General features: G+C 36.1%; 1 protein-coding gene and 1 non-coding gene across 2 annotated transcripts in view; one reads left to right on the top strand and one right to left on the bottom strand.

The window, feature by feature from the left end:
- Positions 1 to 25,271, bottom strand: part of CAMKMT (calmodulin-lysine N-methyltransferase) — a 444,428-nt gene that overhangs the window by 237,421 nt on the left and 181,736 nt on the right. The gene's annotated exons all lie outside the window — the stretch shown is intronic.
- LOC111763641 (small nucleolar RNA U109) lies at positions 6,703 to 6,830 on the top strand. The gene has a single exon (XR_009181357.1). It is a non-coding gene; the product is annotated as a small nucleolar RNA U109 (small nucleolar RNA).

Raw genomic sequence — 25,271 nt, 5'->3', positions numbered from 1 at the left:
AACTTCATTTGGCCTATCTTGACCTCTCTTTGGTTTGACCAATATAAACTATCCTCCAAACAGGAATTAAAATAATTGCTAACTTGAACAGATTATTATCCTACATAGATTTTCATGTGAAAACACATTAGTCAACAAATAATGAAAGTTAGATAAGATTCTAGACTAAAATAGCATTCTGAATTTACATAACCATAGACACTCAATTTTAAGAAAAATAATGTACATGGTTACTGCCATTAGATCACCTATACTCTGTAAATATTTGGTAAACATTAGAATCTGCTGCCCTAATAAACCAACCATTACTCTTTCCTGAAAACGTTTGCAGTCTGCATTAAAAACATGCAATAAAAATCAATAGGGTTTATAAGAAAAATAGGCTGGGTCAGACCACTCAAAACTTAACCAGACCATAGAGGAAAATAACAATCCAAATACAAAATACTAGCACAGAGAGTGGATGTGGCTCAAGTGGTTGAGCGCCCACCTCCCACATGGGAGGTCCCAGGTTGGGTTCCTGGTACCTCCTAAAAAAACAAACAGCAAGCAAAACAAACATGAAAACCATGTGGCTCAGTGGATAAGTGTCAGCTTCCCAGATACAAGGTCCTAGGTTCAATCCTCAGTCCCCAGTCCCTCAAAAAAAAAATGCTAGCACAGTTCATCTCTACTGGTCTTTATGCTTGGCACCATAGTCACTCAATTCTTTGCAACCTTAAACCTTGGGGTTCATGCTTCTTCCTTCTATATATAGGTTCCAGTGGATATCTGATTCTAAAGAGACTACTTTTGTTGTAGACGAGGAGAGAGGGTTAATTATTTGCATATAGAAAGGCCTGGACTCAGGAATGATTTTGAGAAAGAAAAAATGATTTATTGATGGCTGGCTGGACTCAGGAGCTTTCTGTTTCAAATCCGAGCCTCAAACAAGATTTTTGAGTTCCTTTTATAGAGAGGAAGGGCCAAATGGTTCTTTTGTGTCAGTGCTTAACAGGCTTGAATTAGCATATATTTTTTACATCCCAGGTAAGCTTTTAGCATGGACTTCATGCATCTTAGATAAGCTTTTAGCACATTTGGTTTGCATTGCTAAATTGTTTCTCCAGGACTGGAGTTGTCGTTACAGTTACCAAGGGCAGGGCAGCAGTTCTCACCGTCCCAAACGCATCGCACAGGAAACATACCGCTCAGGTTATCTACGAATATGTGACCAGCCCCCCAACTCATAGCCTACATGATTTTCATTAAAATTAAAAGTATGAGTGATCCAGAGGATAGTCTTTTTCATTAATTCACTGTTTAAATACAGGGCAATGTCTTTGCAGCCTCCTCACATGTGGAGTAACTCACAGTTACTCCAGATGGCTTATCACAATAGAAGGACTAGAGGTTTATAAGGCCACCACTGTAGCCACTATGCACACTAAAGGAAGGCACTTGGTAGATTTTCAACTTTTTCTTAAAGTCTTCATAAAATGCTAAGGTTTTCTTTTTCTTTTTTTCAACTTTGTATTGTAGTAATCAATACAAAGCACATTTCCCATTTTAACCACATTCAAGTGTACAATTCAGTAGTGTTGCTCGTATTCACAATGTTTTGCTCCTATCACTGGCACCTCTTACCCCTTCTTTTTCAGCACCTCACACAGAAACTTCTCAACCATTAAGCTATAACTTCCTCTTAACTTCCTCTTCCTGCTGTAATCACCCTCTTTGCTGCTGCAAGTCCAAAAGCAGTCATATATATGTTACCCTATAGCTTTAATTTTTTAGATTGAGCTAATGAATATTTTAGTTTTAACAATGCAATCTCAATCTCGTATCTCATAGCAATGTAGCTGTGCAGTTGCTATCTATTACCAAGTAACAGTCTTTAGTTGGTTGAAAGTAAATTCCTGTTTTACTTTCCCTTATCTGCACCTAGCAAATTCCTGTTTTCCACTCCTTTCACTTTGTCTGAGCATGGCAAGACTGAGGAATTTATAAAAAGAATGGGAACAAATAACCATGGTCATTAAATTATTAACTTTTAAAAGTAACTAGGGACAAATATCTGAAACTTATCTCTTTGATTCTAAATACTATGTTTTATTTTTATAACTCTGTAATCTTTAACTCCTAAATAACCCTATGTGTATTCTCTTATCCAACCATGCATGGATTTTGTCAATCCTTAACAGCTCCTCTATGGACCACTTTGTTTAGCTTTAGTCATGTTAATTAGGTGATTTACAACTTTATGTAATACTTCCAGCCAAACTGTTTAGTTTGGCATTATCTTATGTGGATTGAACTATTTACAACTTTCTGTATTACCTAGCTGGACACTGTCGGTTTCTAATGGATGCTCATTAAGCAATTTACAACCCAGTTTGTAACCTGAAACCCAATGCTTACCCCAGCCACCTCTGGGACTGTACTTAACACTTCCAATTAAACAAATCAAACAATCTCTAACATCCCAACATCCCTATCTACCTCCCTTTGTCTGAAAATAATAAAAAACCTATCCTACCTTTTTCAGGGAAGCAGATTTGAAACTGTCTCCAGACCTCCACTGGCTTAATAAAACTTTCCCTTGTGTGATCAAACCTTGGCATGGACTACAATTTTCTGCACCAGGCAAAAGAACCCACAGAACTTGCATAGGTCCCCTTCACTGCTGGTAACCTATAACTATCATCTGTCTCTCTGAAACTTGCTTCTTCTAAAGTATTTCACATAAGCAAGATCATACAGTATTTGCCTTTTTGTGTCTGGCTTAGCTCACTCAACATTGTCTGTAGCATATATCAGAACATCATTCCTTTCTACAGCTAAATAATATTCCATTGTATGTATGTACCACCCTTTGTTTATCCATTCACTCACTGATGAACAGTTGTGTTGTTTGCACCTTTTGTGAATAGTGCTGCTATAAACATTGGTGTACAAAATCTTGTCCCTGATCACTTCAAAACATTAATTAAATTATGTTCTATACTATACTAAGAAAGAAAAATGTGCCTATTAAAAGCTAATGAGAGTGAGGAATGGAGGATGAAAGAAAGAAAAAGCTCTTTAACCTGGCACCCTGGTCACTATCTGACAATTAGTCTATATTTCCATTCAATCTTTTTCTTCTTCTTTTTTATTTTCTTTTAAATGTTACATTAAAAAAAATATGAGGTCCCCATATACCCCCCACCGCCCTCATCCCACTCCTCCACATCAACAGCCTCTTCCATCATCGTGGCACATTCACTGCACCTGGTGAATGCATTTTGGAGCACTGCTGCACCACATGGACAGTGGTCTACACTGTAGTCTACACTCTCCCCCATTCCACCCAGTGGGCCATGGCAGGACACACAAGTCCAGCATCTGTCCCTGCAGCACCAGGCAGGACAACTCCAAATCCTGAAAATGCCCCACACATGTGGTTGAAATTGAAATGTAGAGAAAACTCTTTAGAAAATATAATATGAAAAGTTACCTGTTTAAGATGCTTAAAGGAGGGCATCTGACACAGGGCAAGCTTCTAGGGAGTGTGTGAGTGCTTATTTTGTATAGTGGGTTATATCTTTGGTTGGAGACCCATACAATGGAAGTGAAGGTATAATCATATCCTGGGGAGGACCAATGTTCTCAAAACAGAGAGAATTGTATCTCTGAAGAGAATTGATGGCTCCCAATGGGTTAGGGCAGTCCAGTATGTCAAGCCCTCAACATTGTTGCAAGTATCTCTGAATATGGTCCTTCAATTAATGAAGATTGATTGTCACGGTGGGCCCTGAGGGGAGGGGGAAAGAGGTGTTGAATAGATGGAATCAGTGTAACTGTGGGGCAATGGAAGTGTTCCACGAGATCATGCAATGATGGATATAGGACATGTTAAATTACACCAAAAATGCATAAAAGTCTATCAGCTAAAATGTAAACCATAATGTAAAACATAAGATAACTAAAAACTTAGAAAATTGTATAGTCTAAAATATAAACCATAATGTAAACCCGAATGGAACCATGTTTGAAAGCTATTGTTTCAATATCTGTATATCAGCAGCAGCAAAAATAATATGAACATGTAAAAACATCCATTCAATCTTATCTCCTACACAGAGTTCATGAGATAGTCATTCTGGAATGACATCTTATTTCTCCTTGCCTTATGTATTCCATAACTGCTATCCCAATATCAAGGTTGTGGCATTTTTGAATACTGTTCCTCCTCTAAATCTGGCAGTCTTCTTACTTGGTCCATGACTCCTTCACTCAACTCCTTTGAATTCTTGTCTTGCAACTAATCCATTTTAGTACTTTCTATGTAATGCCTTGAACTGCTAGGCAGTCATTTGTATGTGTGTGTGTATATGTTATGAGTAGTTAAACCTGAAGCTCATTCCTTGAATGAGAGGTCTTTGTTTTGATTTTTGTAACCTCAAATGCCTAGCGATGTCTATGCATGGCAATAACTCAATAAGTATTTGTTCTGATCTTTAAGCTGATTTTTAAAGGCTATATAGAAAATATATTTGTATAGTGACTGTCCTACACTTGATGAGCATACACCAAATGACTTGAAAAAATTACATGCCTTCTTAAACACCTAACAGTATCTGAGAATGATTTATGCGCACAGGAGATATTTAGGTTTGAGTTGATTATACTGATTATGAGACAAAGGTATAGCTACTCTTAGTAGCAGTTCTGAAGTAACAGTCTTTGTAAAAATATAATGTATGCCTAAACAGTAAAATAATACAATAAGATAGCAGATATAAAATTATATACAGAAATTAAGGAGCCTTAAAATTTACACATAATAACCAGCTCAAGAATATAATGGTAGAGAAACATCCTTTTCAATAACAACCAAGATGATAAAATATTTATGGGTAAACTTTACAAAAATTGCACAAAATCTATATGAGGAAAATACTTTGAATTTATTTAAATACACTATTCCTCATCAAAATTTCATGCACCAGTTTTAGTGAATTTTTTTTAAGATTTTTTAAAAAAAATTATCCCCCCCTTGCCACTTGCTTGCTATCCGCTCTCTATGTCCATTCACTGAGCATTCTTCTGTGTCTGCTTGTCTCCCTTTGTTGCATCATCTTGCTGCGCCAGCTCTCGACGGGTGCTAGCCGTCAGCTCTCGAATTTTCTAAGAACAAGGGTATTCTCTTGCATAAGCACAGCACAATGATCAAAATCAGGAAATTTAACATTGAAACAAAATCGGTAACTAATCCATTATTCATATTCAGATTTCATCTAATTGTCTCAATGATATCCTTTACAGCTATTTTCCCACTCCAGTGTCCAAACCAGGATCATGCCATTTCATTTAGTTGTCATGTTCATTTAGTCATCTTTAATCCAGAACAGTTTCTAAGCCTTTCTTTGTCTCTTTTGACCTTGACTTTTTTTTAAGTGTACTTAGAAGTTTTAGGGTCTATGGCTGAATCCTGCCTGAATCAATTATTATTATAATGGTTGCCAAATGGTAATTATCTGAAATGCAACAAATGGAAAGACATCTTGTTCTTAGGTAGAATGACTCAACATCAAAAAGATGTCTGTTCTAAGTTAATTTATAAATTTAATGCCTACTCAATAAAATACCAGCAATTTTTATAAAATTAGATAGGTTGTTAATAAGTTTCATTTAGAAAAATAACATGCAATAGTCAGGAAAACATTGTAAAAGAAAAGCTATGAGAGAAGACAAACCATACAGATGTTAAAACCTACTAAAAAACCTCTATAACTAAAGCATTGTGTTGGCACAGGAATACAGTAGAAGAGAACAAAAGGTCCAGAAACTGACCCAAGTATATATGGGAATTTTGTATATAATGAAGGTGACAGTTCAAATCATTGGGATAAAGATGGACTTTTTAGTAAGAGGGGCTGGAATAAATGGAAAACCATTTGGAAAAGATAAAAATGGACATATCTTAACATTCACAAGAATAAACTTCAAATGGATCAGAGATCTAAATATGAAAAATGAAATAATTTATAAGCACTTTAAGAAAGCACACATAAATTCCTCTATAACCTGGGTATAGGGAAAAACTATGACTTAAAAATCACATGTAATAAAAGAAAAATTAATAAATTTTACTACATAAAAGTTAAAAAAATAAAGAAAACATTTTGCATGGCAAAAGGAAAACCAAATCAAAACAAGCAAACACAGCACCATAATCAAATTCAAATGGTACATTAAATTTGTAGAAAACATCTGCGATGCATAACAAAGATAAAGGACTCAAAAATTGAGGGGGGAAGAGACCAAAAAGCTTGATTGGAAAACTGAAAAGAGATATAATAGTCAAGTATCAAAACATAGAAGTATATATACACACATATACACACACATGCACATATGTATATCCCCTAAACATATGAAAAGATGCTCAACATCACTCGTAATATATACAAATTAAAACTATACTGAAATACCTTTTCTTACCTATCAGATTGGCAAAATTAAAAATATTGACAAAATATTCTGGGGCAAAGTTGGGGGGAAACAAGTGCTCTGACATATTGTTGATGGAAATGCAAACTGGTTCAACCCACATAAAAGGGAATTTGGCAATTTCTTTAAAAACTTACATTTGCATTTACCTTTTGACTGAGCACTTGCAATTCTAAGAATATACCCTAATAAAATACTTGGAACAATACAAAAATATAATGTTCATTGAATGTGGAAATGTCTGATCCTTTACAAGCAGGAATATATCTATAATATGCAACATTAGAAAGGGAATTCTCAGGGCTGCCAACCTTATAGAAGAGGTTGAGTGATAGTATATTTCTCCTACATTAAAAATATATATGTTCAAGGTTATTCGTTGCAGCATTGTTAAGTGCAAAATGTGGAAACAATCTAAATATCTATACAAGGAGAATGGTAACATAAATTGTGGCATTTCAACATGAAGCAATAAAATGCTATAAAAAAGAATGAGGAAGATCTCTATCAACTGATATGGAGTGATTTCCAGGCTATATTGTTAAGGGGGAAAAAAGCAAAGTACAGTAGTATGTTTACTACAGTACCTTTGTGTAAGATAGATGATAAAATAAAAAAATATACATATCAGCATTTTTTTTCCCCAAAAGAAATACAGGCAGGATAAACCAGAGATAGGTTACTCAGAAAGGATGGATGGGAATGGGGTGCAAGTATTTTGGTTGTGGGGGATGGACAATAACATTGCTCTGATATATCTTTTTATAAAGTTTTGACTTTTGGAACCATGATAATAGTTTATGTAGTAAAAAAATAAAATGACACCTAACTAACAAGGATGGCGGACCAAGAAAACCTTAAAATGGAACACAAACAGAAACAAATGAACTTAATAGTATTTCAAATAAATAATATAACCATGCTGAAGGTGGTAGTGGGAGTGGGGACTAACTCAAGTAACACAATATTTTGACTTTATACCCCCAGTCTAAAGACAAAAAGAATGGTAAACAAATAATGAACTCTAGTTAATAGGTTGGTTTTTTGTAGTGTTATGGGTTCCAATTCTGAAACTACTTTCTATATACTCAGCAAATGAGTAACTATATTGAAGATAATGGGAACCACATTTTTCAGTGATAAAGGAGAGAGCTATAAATATGAAGAGGGAAAAAAGAATGAACACTGTAGTACCAGATTAGAATTGGAGATATATTAGAATGAATTCATAAACATAAATATATAAGTTTTAGCTCTGTCCCCTGAGAGGACAATGACATTCCAATAGCAATAAGCACACCTGGAACCCATATTACCATTTTATACTAAAAAGACTGAGGGTTCCTTAGAGGAATGGCTGATTCCATGACAGAGGGGCTAAGTACAAGAGAACCAGGAAAACCTTCTTATGTCAGAAAGTAAAAAAATGTACAAAGAATGATAGAGATATATAAAAAGGACAAAAGAGCCCACTTGCAGGAGGTCCCACTAGCAAAATAAGGGACAATTTCAGCATCGGAATAAATAATGACAGCAATAAATTTTAACACATACAGTAAGAAAAGATCCAAGTACATACACACATAAGTATATATGTACATACATACATATGAGAGGGAAAGGGAAAGCTCTTTCTTTCTTTTTATTTATTTATTTATTTTTAAAAATTACATTAAAAAAATATGAGGTCCCATTCAACCCCACCGCCCCCACCCCCCACTCCCCCCACAGCAACACTCTCTCCCATCATCGTGACACATCCATTGCACCTGGTAAGTACATCTCTGAGCCTCACTGCACCCCCATAGTCCATGGTCCACATCATAGCCCACACTCTCCCACGTTCCATCCAGCGGGCCCTGGGGGGATCTACAATGTCCCGTAATTGTCCGTGAAGCACCACCCAGGACAACTCCACGTCCCGAAAACGCCTCCACATCTCATCTCTTCCTCCCATTCCCCAAACCCAGCAGCCACCATGGCTACCCTTCCCACACCCATTCCACATTTTCTCTGTGGACATTGGCTTGGTTGTGTCCATTGCACATCTATGTCAAGTGGGGGCTTAGATTCTACATGGATACTGGATGCACTCCTCCTGCTTTCAGTTGTAGACACTCTAGGCTCCATGGTGTGGTGGTTGACATTCTTCAACTCCATGTTAGCTGAGTGGGGTAAGTCCAATAAATCAAAGTGTAGGAGCTGAAGTCTGTAGAGGCTCTGGGAAAGCTCTTTCTTACCATAGAATGTTAACTAACAAATTTAGGAGGAAGGATATAGATAATTACCATTTGGCAACCATTATAATAATAATTGATTCAGGCAGGATTCATCAATAGACACTAAAACTGGTAGATGAAATTTTGATGAGGAATAGTGTATTTAAATAAATTCAAAGTATCTTCCCACGATTACTTATTATTTAAAAAGGGAAAAACATTATATAGTGCAAAAACCTACAAAACCAATTATCAGAATCAACATCACCAATAATGGAACAAACCAATATTATGTGCCCTGCTAATGATGTACTGATAAGGACCCTTTACTTTTGTGATATACCTGCCAAGAATGCATAACCTGAGTCTGATTATAAGAAAAGATAAGACAAACCCAAAGGCCATTCAACAAAATAACTGTCCTGTACACTTAAAAAAAAAAAGTCAATGAACATGACAACTAAATGAAATGGCATGATCCTGGATTGGACACTGGAGTGGGAAAACATAGTTGTAAAGGATATCACTGAGACAATCAGATGAAATCTGAATATGAATAATTGATTAGTCACCAGTTTTGTATCAATGTTAAATTTCCTGATTTTGATCATTGTACTGTGCTTATGCAGGAGAATACTCTGTTCTTAGAAAATTCACATTAAGTATTTAGGGGTAAAGAGATATCATGTTTTGCAATGTATGCTTAAATGGTTCTAAAAATATATATACACTTAATTATAAACAAACACACACATATAATGAGACAAAATGGGTCAAAATGTAATTAATTAGTGCACAAGAAAAGGGTATAATGAGTACAAATCAAGCAACTTTCTGTAAGTTTGAAGTTAAAAAATTAAAAACATTAAAAAGTATGTATGTGTATAAATATATAATTCTTGTGTGTGCGAGAGAGAGAGAGACACAGACAGACAGATAGCAATAGAGAACATGCTCCAGGAAGGAATTCCCTGGGGAAGAAGGGGTCTGTGCAGGCAATGATCATTTCCTAGTGGGGAGACTCAGACTCAGTTAGAAAATAGCTTTGAAGGAAAAACCAATCTATACCCAGGGATAGGAAAGTTACCAGAATATATTGAGTGTATTGGTCACATTAGTGTAATTTTTAAAAAAAAGCAAATGATAATCTAAGAGACTAAATGGCCTATCAGCAAGAGAAACTATTCACAGGAACTCTAAGATGGCAGAACCATAGTTCCCACTTTGTCCAAGACATCCAGGCTTACCTCTGTTGTTCTAGCATGTTATTGATAGGATCCTAAGATGTCTGAATTTGGATGATAAATTATCTGATCACCCTGTAGATAATCAACCATGATAATTTCATTTTTGCCTTCCTCTCATATGTTCCTTAAAAAGACTCTAAGAGAGTATTCCTTCTGATATGTTCTTCCCATTATTTCCCTCTTCATCCTCTGATTGAAGGAACCAAAAATCTTAAAGTTAACTGGTTTGGTTATATTTTTCTCAACTTCTAAGTCTCTTACAATTCATTAGTTAATATTTAATTATTACCTACTATATATAAAACTATATATAGGGAAATGGAGTAGCTCAAGCAATTGAGCTCTGGCCGACCACATGGGAGGTCCAGGTTTGGTTCTCAGTGCCTCCTAAAGAAGATGAGCAAGACGGCCAGCTGACACAGCAAGATGATACAATAAGACACACATGGAGGAAAACATAATCAGAGACACAGCAAAGTAGGGAGCAGAGGTGGCTGAAGTAATTAGGCACCTCCCTCCCACATGGGAGGTCCCAGATTCAGTTCCTTGCGGCTCCTAAAAAAAAAAGGAAGACCAGCATACAACAAATAGACACAGCAAATGCAAACAATGGGGTGGGGAGAAATAAATAATCTGAAAAAATCTATATATAAAAAGAAATCTAATATATACTGTGATGTTTAAGTTCAGATGTCAATATGGCTAGGTTATGGTGTCCAGTTGTTTGGTCAAACAAAGCACTGGCCCGACTGTTACTGTGAGGCTATTTCATGGGTTTAATAAATAATCTGTGGATTGATTGCATCTATGGCTGATTACATCAAAGGACAAAGGAGATTCCCTTCAGCAATGAGAGAAGTTTCAACCAATCAGTTGAAGGCCTTGAAGAGAGACTTGATAATTTCAGCTGTCAGAAAGAATTTCCATCTCTACTTCAGCCTACCAGCTTCTCCTGCTACGCATCAAAAACTTTCATTGGAGTTCCCAACTTGCTGCCTGCCCTACAGAATTTGGACTCGCCAATCTGCACAGTCACATGAGATAATTCCTAAAATAAATCTCAAAATATTTATATTTATGTATATAAATGTTGGTTCTATTTCCTTGGAGAACTCTGACTAATACACACACAGACTTGAAATCTCTATCCTTAAAGAGTTTATAAAAAAACGGGCGGGATAGCAAGGCAGCAGACACAAAGTATACATAAAGGGGATGTGGGACTGAGTAGAAAACTACCATTTAAAATTTATCTATGCAAATACAGGTAGTTTTTTTAAGTAGTTGGTTAACTACTACAATGTTATATAACAATGAGTTAATATAGTATCTTTAAATATGATCTGCTCCTCAAGGATTTTATTTTTGATGTAGTGCCTCTTGATTCTTACTCTCTGATGTGATTAATTCCAACTTCTCCTTGATTGACACAATATTCTAATTAAAGAGTCTATCAATTCTCTTTTGCTCATTTTCAGTTTACATGTATTCAATATTGTCCATTACAGTATGGCTCTCTGGGTGCCAACAGGACTCAAAAATTACATTTCAAATTATTATATCTCAGTTATTTTATAGTTCCTTCTGCTATTGTCCATCCTCTCTAATTGAAATATTTTCATAATGGCATGTGCTTTAAAAGAAAATGGAAAACTACCAAAAATTAAAGAAGAAAAGAAAAAGTGAAATAAATCAAACACTCACTGTCATGTAGATACAAATGTGATCATTTTGACTATTTTGTTTTCAAATCGATCTTCCCAAACGAACTCATGTCAGAATAATTATTCAAATTTTTACCCTTTTAAATTTAGCATTACATTATAATGTATTTTTATCTTTTTTTTTTTTTGAAGATTTATTTCTCTCCCCCACCCCCCGCCCCAGTTGTCTCTTCTCTGTCCATTCACTGTGTGTTCTTCCGTGACCGCTTCTATCCTTATCAGCGGCACGGGAATCTGTGTTTCTTTTTGTTGCTTCATCTTGCTGCATCAGCTCTCCGTGCGTGCGGCGTGCGGTGCCATTCCTGGGCAGGCTGCACTTTCTTTCGCGCTGGGCAGCTCTCCTTACGGGGCGCACTCCTTGGCATGGGGCTCCCCTACTTGGGGGACACCCCTGCGTGGCAGGGCACTCCTTGTACGCATCAGCACCGCACATGGGCCAGCTCCACACGGGTCAAGGAGGCCCAGGGTTTGAACTGCGGACCTCCCATGTGGTAGGCAGATACCCTATCCATTGGGCCAAGTCCACTTCCCTGCATTTTTATCTTTATGCATAAAGCTTTTTCTTTTAAAGTTTTAAATATGCATTGCACACATGATATAAAATCAATAGTAACAGGGAAGCAGATGTGACTCAACTGATAGAGCATCCATCTACCATATGGAGGGTCCAGGGTTTGATCTCCAGGGCCTCCTGACCCGTGTGGTAAGCTGGCCCATGTGCAGTGCTGCTATGCGCAAGGAGTGCCGTGCCACACAGGAGTGCCCCCACATAGGGGTGCTCCACGCACAAGGAGTGTGCCCCAAAAGGAGAGCCGTCCCATGTTAAAAAAGCGCAGCCTGCCCAGGAGTGGAGCTGCAGACACAGAGAACTGACATAGCAAGATGACACAACAAAAAAGAGATGCAGTTTCCCAGTGCTGCTGGATAATGCCAGTAGACGCAAAAGAACACACAATGAATGGACACAGAGAGCAGACAATAGGGGGGAAGCGGAGAGAAATAAATAAAATGAATCTTTCACACACAAAAAACAATAGTAACAAAAGTTACTATTTGTCTCCTCCCATCGTGTGGCCCAGCCACCTAGTTCCTCACCCTGAAGACACACACTGGTACCAGTTTGCATATATACATACGTATGCTCCTTTTTCCCACACAAATGACAGAACACTTTATAGACTGTTCTGTACTTAGGTTTTAATTTAACAATGTATCTTGGAGATCATTCCATATCAGAATATAAAGAACTGTGCTGCTCAATAAGAATATAATGTGAGTCACATATGCATTTTAAAATTTTCTTGTAACCACATTAAAATAAGAAAAGTCACAATGAAGATCCTTGTACATTTTATGTCTTTAAGTATATATATAACATATAATGTATATACCTCTATTACTTGATATTTCAGCTTTAGATTGAATCTTTTTACCCCCCGCTATAAATTCTGAGGAAATCAGAGTATTTACCTCTCACAGTCTCTCCTTGTTTTTCTCAACTGAAAGTAGCTATACAATAACCCCATCATGAAGGTTTTTAACTTTTACATTCTGTTCTGCAATATCCCCACATACGTATTACTCATATTCCCATAGTTACAGTCCATGCTCACTGCAATCCGATAGTTGAGAAAAGGTATCTCAGTAGAGTTTTAATTTACACACAAGTGAAATTGAACATCTTTTCATATGTTTAAGGGATATGTATATGTGTGTATATATGTATGTATATATGTGTATATAAAATCAGCTGACCATAGAAGTGAGGGTATATTTTTCCTTCCCCAAAATTCTTTTTCATTTTTTTATTATATAATTTTTAAAAGATACATAAATCACACAAAATGTTACATCAAAAAATAAAAGAGGTTCCCATATACCCACTCCCACATCCCCCACTCCTCCCACATCAACAACTTCTTTCATTAGTGTGGTGCATTCGTTGCATTTGATGAGCACATTTTGAAGCACTGCTACACAACACGGATTATAGTTTATGTTGTAGTTTACACTCTCTCCCAGTCCATTCAGTGGGTTATGGCAGGATATATAATACCCTGCATCTTGGCCAACATTTTTACTGGAACCTCATGAGAGATCTCAAGCCAGAACCACCAACTAAGACACCTGAATTTACACTCAGAAACAATTTTGGGGTAATTTGTTATGCAGCAATTGATAGCTAAAACAAGACCTGCTACACTATTTCAATTCTTTTTTTGGGGGGGAGGGGGATAAACCAATTATATGTATATTGTGTGTCCTTGGTCTGTCTTTCATATCTATCATTTTGCTTCTAAGCTATTTTTTCATTCCTAATTCATTTTGCTTACTTTTCCTCATCTACATATCTTATCTTTTCAGTAATGGCTATTCTCCTTTGTACTCCCTCTAATATGGCTTTCATTTTTGTACTGGTTTTTATTTTATTCCTTCTTTTCTGGACTTTTCTAACTCATGTTTCATTTCCTTCAGGTAAATGACCATATCTTCCCTGATTTCTTAAGTCTTTAATTTCTGGTCTTATTTTATAGACGCAACTGATTCCTGATTTCTTAGGGATTTTTTTGTCTTGATTTTTGCTTTTAAAAAAATCATGACCAAATATTTATCTTGCCTCTATTCTTTTCTAACACTTTTCTGCCACTCTTTTTGTGTGTATATTTTTTTCCTGCATTTCTCTTAGTTGCTTTTTTCTTTTTGTTTTTTCTCTTTTTTTCCAGGGCCAGCTATATGCACGAGGATCATGTTGGCGAAGGCTACAGTCATAATCCAGGCTATTAGGTATTTAGAATTTCTCCTTATGACATATGACCGAACCTTCCTTTACCTGAGCCAGATGAAATTATCACTGCAGGGTGGCTCACAATATAATCTTCTCTTTGCAACTCCACCTTCCTGAAAGCCTGCTTCCTAAAACATGCTTCAGTTCACCTTCCCTGCTTCTCAACAGTTCTTGCCAAAGTTTTTAGAGGAGCTCCCATTACCAGCCTATGCATCCATTCCCATTATGAGATTACAGGATTTTCCCTTCAGAGTAATTTCTAAGAAAAGATGGGGGTAACTGCCATTTTTACTTTGCCATTTTAAAATTGTATTTCTAACCCACAAATGTAATATGTCACCATGGTTAAAAATCTTCAATTGCATTCAACTTCTTTTAGGAAAAAATTCAAATTCTCTAACATGAACTTAGTAGGTCCTCATTAATTTTTTCAGCTTCATTTCTTCCATTCTCTGTCCACCACAGCAATGCACCTTAATAGTGATACCTTCCCTACATTCCACAGAAAATGTAATTTGCCCCATTTGGAAAGTATGCATCCAATAATATGCAGCACCATTACATATTTGCAGGACAGTTTTCTCCAATATACTATAAGCTCCATGAGGTCAGGAAAATTGTTGCATTCATTTTTAGCACCTAATATAGGGCCTGACATGTATTAAGAACTCAATAAATGTTTGTGGCATGGATCAAATTGAATCCCAAATGCTATGCTACACAAGAAGATACTCAAACCTTGTTTTAAAATTAAAACTCTAATTACAGCTTATGCACCCTGGTGTTTAAATCTAATTCAGTGGCACCTTTTCATGAGAATACAGATTTATTAATAATACTTTAAAAATGTCAAGTCAGGAGCCAGAAATACAACATGAAACAGCTTATTTAGGAAGGTAAGCCAGAAATGCACAGAGAACATACTTACTAAAACTACCTTGCTCAAATATTCAACCATTATACCTGAGTATGAATATTTACTAAACATTATTTTAGCATTTAACAGTTTCCCCTACTGGAAGTTCAATGGAACTCAGCTTAAAAGAGAAGGAAATCTTGGTTCAGAAGTCTAGCTGGATTCTAGACCAAGATTCATGAACTGGATTCTGCCCAGTTTGCTTCTGACTAAGGGATTTCCAGATTCCTTCCAACACATGGTTCATATTTTATTAACTATTTTCTATTTCTACACTAACACATCACCAGATTTACTTTCTTTTGATTTCTCATGCCAGTATACTTGTCAACATGTGGTAATGTACGTAACTGTGATATTTTAGACATTTGTACATTCTTTGATCAACAAGACATCTTATTGTTCCACCATATCAATACTTCAAAAGTAAATAACAGGGAGCAGATGTGGCTCAAGTAGTTGGGCACCTGCCTCCCACACAGGAGGTTCTGGGTTTGGTTCCCGGTGCCTCCTAACAGGACAGAAACAAGAAACAAGCAAAATAAACAAACAAAAAGCCAACTCAAGGAAGCCAATGTGGCTCAGTGGTTGACTGCCAGATTGCCACATATTAGGTCCTGTGTTCATTTCCCAGCCCCTGTTACCTCAAAAAGAAAAAAAGGAAAAAGTAAATAACTAGCCCTTCTCTGCACTGTAAAGTAACATTTTTAATTGACTAATTGATCAAAATATTGATAAAAATCTCACTAGATAATTGAGGAGACATTCAGGAAAATGCATGTAAGTACTACATACTGTACATAAGAGATTGGCAAGCACTACAAGAAAATAGAATCAAGAGTCATAATTCTCAGTTATTATGACCTAACATTTGTTCTAACTCAGATGAATAGTCCCTAAAAATATTTTCCTGCCTTTTGTTTTCTAATGCTTAAAGTCCTCTAGAAGATGCCTTAGAATTGTGACATAGCACTTTAACACCGTGATTAAAAAAAAAAAAAATTAATGCAGAAATTATGTTTTTTTTAAATGGGAGTTAAAAACATTTGGCTTATTTTTCTTAAAGGGAACCTGTTGTAACTGAGAAAATAAAGTATTATATCAAAGACAAACCTCAAATAAAACAGATGTGGATTTATACTGAAGAGATTTGTGGTATTATTTATTTTATATAAAGCAGATATACATGATGTTAATAAACAGTAATAGTAAAATGAGAAGCCCTATGGAAAAGGGGACATACAACTGGAATCAAAGCATTGGCTTCTGTGATTAGTAATGCTACAACTATGTTTGAATATAATGTCAGCTGTCTTTTTCATTCAAATGAAATTCCTTGTATCCACATCAGCACAGCAGTGTTAGCTGTGGGCTGTCAGCCAGGACATTTAAAGAACCTTAAGAAATCCTTTATAATGGGGTTGTACAGTCTCAAATTATTCCATGGTATATTAAACAGGGCAATTTTTAAAAGGAAAACCACCTAAAACATTGTGTAAGAAGAGCCATGTATTTCTGGGATTTGACCTCCATGTAACCTAGTTGAGTTGGACCCATTAATTAAAAGGAGACCTGTTAAGAATTGGACTTGATTCTTAACCTCAAAAACAGAGGAACAAAAACTATTAAAATTCCTTGGAATATCTTTAAAAGAATAGGTTTATTAACTACTAATATTATAATCCAGAGAGGGAGGAATCTGTCCTCAGTTTGCCATGTAACTAGAAATGAGAGTTTCATAAGCCATATAGTTAAAAACATCGGCCTCTGCTCTTTACACAAATACTTATATTGCACATTCAGCAAGTTAATATGCAAAATGATCCCTTTAAGGCCATCACACAATTAAACAATTTCTTCTTAAAATGCATTAGGCACCCTCCCCGTTTCTTTCTCTTTAATACATTGGCAGGAGCAGCAGGAAGACATGTCACCCATGACCATCAGAAAATATTAAATCATTCAACAAATGAAATATCTCTTATTTTAGTAATAGTGATATTGCTTGTGCTTTGGTCCTTTAAGAATCCTAAAAACTATGCAGTTGAAGAAAATGCATCAACTGAACATTGACAAAGTATACTGTGTTGGACTCATTCACATCAAACACATGATCAGTGATTTTAGATAAATTGTCAGAAATGTAATTAATCTTTTCAGTTAAACAATGTTTTTAGAGGGCCTTAACAGCTAAAATGAATATCTAAAAATTCTCTCAAAATGGTATAAGGCCATTAGTAGACTTACACATTTGTCAACAATTTAATTAAATATTTTTAAGTCATCTCAAAGTCACAAAGTGGTAGATTTATTTTTCAAAGCATCATGCTTGTTATTGATATACTATATAACAGATAATACTACTGAATTTTTCTTTGTTTATTAACAAGCCCTTGTAATTAACTTGCTTTTAAATCATAAGTATGATACTATTTTAATTTCCCTCACATTCTCTACCCTATCATTTGAAATCACATTAAGCTGACTCTTAGAAGGCCACCTGGTGTAATACTATGACATTGAAGTGAGCTGTTCTAGTATGCTGGAAACACTGACAGTCTTCTATGCTAAAATCCATTTCTTTAACTGATGACAGAACTAGGGGAAATTAATTTTTGCTATTCATAAATACCTGACAGGTTTAATGTAAATGTTTTGAAAAAGACCTCAGCATATGCTGCACATACATTATATATGCAGCACTGCACTGGAATATTGTATTTGAAACCCATTCAATTTCTAGATCACTACTGCTGAAACTGTTGAAATTTTTCAAATTACTCACAGATTGCAATTTTCTCTATATACATGTAAATAACAACAGAGGTCCCCATGAAACCTTTCAGTCACTGGAAAAATCAGCAATTTGACACTTAGGAAAAATTTCTTTGATAGGAATACTATGAAAATGGAGGTAAGCCTGACAAATCACTGAGCATTAGTCCGGCTACCCTCCTGTGGTCAGAGCTGAAGAACTTACTCGAAGGAGGCTGTGTTTATTTTGAAAGTCCAGAAGGGCAGCTGCAGAATGGCTGCCACCTCAGGAACAATGTTAGCTCAAAGCAGATGACTCAGATCTCGTTTATAAAGGTTAGATATAAATATGTAATCTTTCCTTAGGACATCAAACACAGTCTTAGAGATACACACACATTCCTTTAAGTATATATGCATAAAGAAAGTCCCTGAGTGGGTTTATCCTACTTTATGTATTAGATAAATTCTTGACAAAAATCACATGTAAGTATCTGGAAGCTAATTATTTAAATAAATTCTATGTAGAAAACAACTGTAATGTAATTACTCTTAACTGATCAAATTTTTAAATTTTATGTTCATTTTCAAGTTTGAACTTTAATAGAATAATATCTGTAATGGACTAAAGCACATCAAATATGTTAAAAATCTGTAAGTTCATAATGATATTAACAAACGAACAAAACAAAACCTGGTTGGCCTTTAAAACATGTTAGGAAGCCAATTCATTATTTTAAAACTGGTAAATAAAGAGAGGAAATGAAGCATTTAACCTGCCTTTCCTTACAAACTGTATTTGTTATCAATATGGTAAAGGTTTTCTTTATAGAAATATTCCACCCAATAAATGAAGAAAGAATAAATGCATTAGGATGCATTAGACTAATAACCATTTTACAAACCTCAAATGAAATAATGGCCACTAGCATCACAAAACAGTGACAATCAGATACTTTGTGGCAATGCACAGTACCACCAATGAAATATTCCTGTCAAAATAATGAACCTGAATCAAATGAAGTTTCTTGAGCTAATTATCAGTTTACAAGGAAAGAAAATTTTAAACAATACCACAGGTATGCAGTGAGCAAATCCTGAATATGAGAAACAACAAGGCAAAGGACCCAGTTTTGAAGGGGCAAGGTAGGGCAGGGAAAGAGGGAGAGGAAGCTATACATTAAAAATGTAAAGTGTGGACTTTGGATCCTGCTTCAAACAAACTGATTTTTTTTTTTAAACGAGACAATTGGGGAAATTTGAACAAACATGACATATATGATGATATTTTTTAAAAATTGGCAATTTTAAGATATGATAATGGTATTGCATTAATGTTTGTTTTCTTTAATGTCTGTATCTTTTAAGAAGCACACTGAACTATGTATAGATGAAACAATATGTCTGTGAATCATTTTGAAATAATTCAGTTGGGGGGTGGCAATGGGTGAAGGGATAAATGAAAAGCGATTGGTCATGTATTGATAACTGGGTAATGGGTAGCTATATAGGTGGTGTTAAATATATTCTATATTATGCTCTCCACTACTGTGTATTTAAATTTTTTTCTACTATAAGAAGTTGGGTTTTTTTGGGTAAATTACACATAAATCAGAATGAAAGAAATACTATTTTCTTTTTCAATTCTTTTTTTTTTTTACCATCATCGATCTTTTTTTTTTTAAGATTTTTTAATTTATTTCTCTCCCCATCCCCCGCCCCACCACCACCAATTGCCTGCCTGCTCTCTCTGTCCATTCAGTGTGTGTTCTTCTGTGTCTGCTTGTACTCTTGTCAGCGGCACTGGGAATCTGTGTCTCTTTTTTTGCATCATCTTGCTGAGTTAGCTTTCCGTGTGTGCAGCGCCAGTCTGGGGCAGGCTGCACTTTTTTTTTTTTCACACAGGGTGGTTCTCCTTATGGGGCGCACTCCTTTCACATGGGGCTCCCCTACACAGGGGACACCACTGCATGGCATAGCACTCCTTGCACACATCAGCACTGTGAGTGGGCCAGCTCACCACACAGGTCAGGAGGCCTTGGGGATCGAACCCTGGACCTCCCATGTGATAGGCAGATGCTCTATCAGTTGAGCCAAATCCACTTTCCATTTTTTAAATTGTAAAATGTATAGCCTGGCTCATTGTAATTCAAGAAATGACCATTTGTATTGAGGGGAGAAAACCACAAAGAAAGAAGAAAATGTTTATATCTATGACAGTCAACAAAAGGGTACAGAATAAATTCAGCTGAGGAGATTGAATTCTTTTCACTAGATTCCTCTCTACTAGTTGGTTACATGAAATAATCTCTAAATCCCTTTCCACTAAAGATTTCTACAATTCTATAGTTATAAAAAGAACTTATAAATGTGCTGCACAAACTCAGAATATAGCTGCATATTAAAGTCCTATGATTGTTTCCAAGGGCAAATAAATAGAAAATATTTTAGGACATTAAAATGATTTGAGGTGGTTGAGGCAAGGGGAAATTGGGGGGCGGGTGGGAATGGGTAGTGACATCTAATGAGTAAGGGATTTCTTCTGGGGTCATAAAAGTGTTTAAAATTGACCTGTGTGGAGCTGGCCCACGCGCAGTGCTGATGTGTGCAAGGAGTGCCGTGCCACGCAGGGGGTGTCCCCCTGCTCAAGGGAGCCCCACGCTCAAGGAGTGCGCCCCGTAAGGAGAGCCGACCAGTGTGAAAGAAAGTGCAGCCTGCCCAGGAGTGGCAGCTGCACACCTGGAGAGCTGACACAGCAACATAATGCAACAAAGATATACACAGATTCCTGGTGCTGCTGACAACAATACAACAATAGAAGTGGACACAGAAGAACACACAGTGAATGGACACAGAGAACAGACAACTGGGGCGGTGGGGGGAAGGGGAGAGAAATAAATAAATAAAATAAATCTTTTTAAAAAATTGATTGTGGTGATGGTAGCACAACCTGGCAAATATTGTAAAAGTCACTGATTTATACACTTTAAGTGGGTGAATTATATAGTATGTGAATCACATATGCTGTTACAAAGAAAAATATTTGGGGCCTTTTATATCTATATATAGAAAAGAAATAGAAAATTACATGGGTATGTCCTTAGCATCATGCATTTTGCAAGGCAGTAGTTATTAATTTCATAAGATTATTTGCAGTCAATTTGTTGGGACAAAATTTCACTTTGAAATCTTGGGGAGGAGGCATATTGCTTAAGACAACAGGCTTTGGGGTCAGATAGGCCCAAGTTTGAATCTCAGCTCAGGTGCTTATTAGCTGTTGACCTGAGACAAACGAATTATCCCCTCTCAGCCTCAGTTTCTCACCTATAAAATGAGTACAATAATTCTTACTTAATAAGATTATATAAGGATTATATGGATAGTATGAAACACTTGACACTCAAAAATGACATTTTTTTCTATGATAATGTATTCCAATATTTCCAAAAGGAGGAATTATCTTTTTCATATTTATTAGGACACTTTTATAATGGGTACAGTGGAATTTCAGTCACCAACAAGCTAACCATTGACAGTTTTAATAATAATAAATTAAATACATATTTTGTGTCATCTAACTGAAGACATTTGTATAAATGCCTAAAACTATTTCCAGTACTACTACTACCACTACTATTAGTATAACTACTAACATATGCTGAATATCTTAATCTCACTTGTTCTCATATAAAATAAAAGGTTTTAAATGAATATTTAATGAAAATAATACAAAGGGATGTTTAATAAGCCAAATTGGTTATTTTATTATGATACTTTACAGTCATGCAGAGGCTCTTAAACTGCTTAAAGTAAAAAGAAAAGATCTTAGGAGGCATAATGCCTATTGTTTGGAAGAAAGGCAGAAAAAAATTCATTCATTCAACCATTTCACAAACATTTGCTGAGTTCTCAGCATTTTGCCAGGCATGGTGGATTAGTGATGAATACGACATGCTCTTTGCTATCAGGAGTCCCAATCTATTGCCATGCACAGGAATAAGCAAATAATTACAATATGAGATACATGCTAACAGAGGGATATATGAAGTATTCCTGGAGCATAAAGTAAGGTATGGCTAACTGCAAAAATAAAGAATCCCTTTTTTTTTTTTCCTAGGAATCCCATTTTGTTTGTATTTAGTTCATACTAATGAGACCATGCACTATTTGTCCTTCTGTGTCTGGCTTACTTCGCTTCCAATGCAAGAGTTGGTGGAGGGGTGATGGATGAGACCCCTATGTGATGTTATGTATGTTTATTTTGCAAGTTCACAATCTTTACTATACCCTTATTGTTTATGTATGAATGATATACTTCAATTTAAAAAAAAAAGGAATCCTTCAGTAACATGAAGTGCTAATGATTAGGTAAAGGACAGAATTCTCAAGCCCTGGTGTCTAGTTCATTTATTCACCAAATATATATAGATGCTGAGGATACAAATGTAAACAAGATAGACTTAATATCCCCATGAAACTTCCAGTCTAACAGGGGAAGCAGACAATTTAAGTAATTTCATGAGTGTCTTAAAAGTGTCTAAGTAGGGCACATACTGGATGTTAATAGGAATACATGGCATAAGGACCTCAAGGCAATAATTTTACACTAACATATTGAATTATATGGATTTTTTAGTAAATCTGAGAGAAGATACTTGCTACAAAAAAATGCTATTTTAAAACTCCTGTTCAATATCACATGCACAGTACTTCATGTCCCAATTTTTAAATCCTCTCTATTTTATGCAAAGGCATTTTCCACTTAGTAGCGTATCAGTTTAATTTTTTAATATTAAGCTGATTACCAATTACTCACCTGCTATCTAGAGAGGTCCTAGTTTACTCCTTACACTATAAATTAGCGTAGACTCAAATAATATAAAGTGAGCAAAGCATAACCCTGACGGAGTCTAAAGCAAGGATTTTTGAGTACCCATATCACTATATTCCTCCATTTACATTTATGACTGACAACTAATTCTATTAAGATCTTAAGAAATGGGTTCAATAAACTTGTTTCTTTTCTTTCTATATTCATGGAATGCTAACAGATTCTTCTGACCAACACACCTTCCCCAATTCCACTCACATTTTAAGTAATATCCACTGACACTGCAAGAAAATCTGTGTGAAGTTAGCAGTTTTCTTTCTCTCATTTGTACCAGATATACTGTGTACTGGCTACCCTTAGGGAACTGGGGAGTCTGAATAGCTTCTCATACTTTATCTCCCTGGAAGTTAAAACAATAGACTATCTCTTGTTTTATAAGAATTTCCTTCAACTTTATTCCTTACTGATACAGTGAACTCACAGTATGAAGATACCAACTTTCACTCTAGCTTTTTATTCTATTTTTCTCCATTATGTTCTTGTCTTCTTTTCATATTTTACAGCTTGAGATGTTATAAATTTGAGATTGTCTTGAGAGCTAAAATCAACCAAATAAAACCTGATTGCTTTGCAAACAACAAAATAAAACAGGTATTAAGGAATGTCCAGTATACACTGTTTGATGATGAGGAAGAAGATGAGTGAGAAGGTGGGAGGAAGAGAAATAGAGGAAGGAAGAAGGGAATGAGAAAAAGAAAGGAGGAAAAAGGAAAAAGAAAGAGGAGAAATAAGGAGAAAAGGGCCATTAACAAAAGGAAGATAATAATAATAAGAGTATCAGTTTTAGATAGAAATGCTCTGTATTAGTCAGCCAAAGGGGTGCTGGTGCAAAATACCAGAAATTGGTTGGTTTTTATAAAAGCTGTTTATTTGGGGTAGAAGTTTACAGTTATCAGGCCATAAAGTGTAAGTTACTTCCCTCACCAAAGTCTTTTGCCACGTGTTGGAGCAAGATGGTTACCGACTCAGGCTTCCTAGGTTCCTCTCTTCCCTAGGCTTGCTTCTCTCCAGCCTCAGGGTTCCTCTCTTCCCGAGGCTTGCCTCTCTTTCCTCACACCCAAGCTCTTCTGTGTGCTGACTTCCCAGGGCTCCAGCTCAAGACTCCGGCATCAAAACTCCAACATCTGTCCTTTGTCATGTCTTTTATCTGTGAGTCTCCACCCACGAAGGGGCAGGGACTCAACACCCTAATGATATGGCCCAATCAAAGCACTAATTGTAATTTAATCATGCCCAGGTACAGACCAGTTTATAAACATAATCCAATATCTATTTTTGGAATTCATAAACCATATCAAACTGCTACATGCTCTCATGCTTAATAAAATGGTATCTTGAATCCTCTAACATAGACCCTGGAAGGTGAAACTCCTAGATATGGGAATAAGGGCACTGGGGAGAAGTTTTTGGACCACAGAGTCAGATCATATTACCCCTAAATTTCACTACACAGTATTTTTAAAAAAAAAAAACATTAATCCAAAATTATTTGATCCTCTTTCCATAGAGAGAAGAATCCTATGCCCCTTTCTCTTAAATCTGAGCAAACATATGACTTCTTCAACCAGTAGAGTTTGGTAGATGTAATGTGACTCCTAGGACTAGATCAGAAAAGATGATACACCTTCTGCCTGATTCTCTTGGAATGCTTGCTCTTGGAGGTCCCCTCTCAGGACATTCCCTCTCAGAAGACACCCCCACAGAGAATTCACATACAGATACTCCAGTCCATAGTCCTAATTAAGTCAGCCTTTGAGTCCTCCCAGAACAGGTACCAGGCATGCGAGCAAAGAAGTCAACTTAGGATGTGGATCCCCCAGCCACCAGCCATTCAAGTCTTACCAGCCAAGGCTTCAGACATCATGGAGAAGATAACCTTCTCTCCTGTGCCCTTTCCAAATTCTTGACCCACAGAATCTGTGTGCATACTAAAAGGTTTGTATGATTTTTTAACGTAGCAAAGATAACCAGAACAAATTTGGTTACTAATAGTGTGGTGCTCCTGTAAGAAAACCTAAAACACAGCATTGGGCATTGGTTTTGAGACAGGATTTTAGAGGCTAATGGTGAGAGCTTAAAGTAAGAATATAAGAAATATGTGTTACTGGAAACTGGAGGAAAGAAGATCCTTGTTTAATGGCTTAAAGTTAGGCAATTCTGTGGCCTATGGTAGCATGGAAAATAGGAAACGTACTTAATGAATTTGGTGGTCTAGCTTAGGAGGTTTCCAGACAGAATTCTGAAAGTGCTACCTGGCT

The sequence above is a fragment of the Dasypus novemcinctus genome, chromosome 17, assembly GCF_030445035.2.
Source record: "Dasypus novemcinctus isolate mDasNov1 chromosome 17, mDasNov1.1.hap2, whole genome shotgun sequence".
Taxonomy (NCBI): Eukaryota; Metazoa; Chordata; class Mammalia; order Cingulata; family Dasypodidae; genus Dasypus; species Dasypus novemcinctus.
Note: the sequence above shows the minus strand (reverse complement) of the source record. Positions and strands in the feature narration are given on the sequence as shown.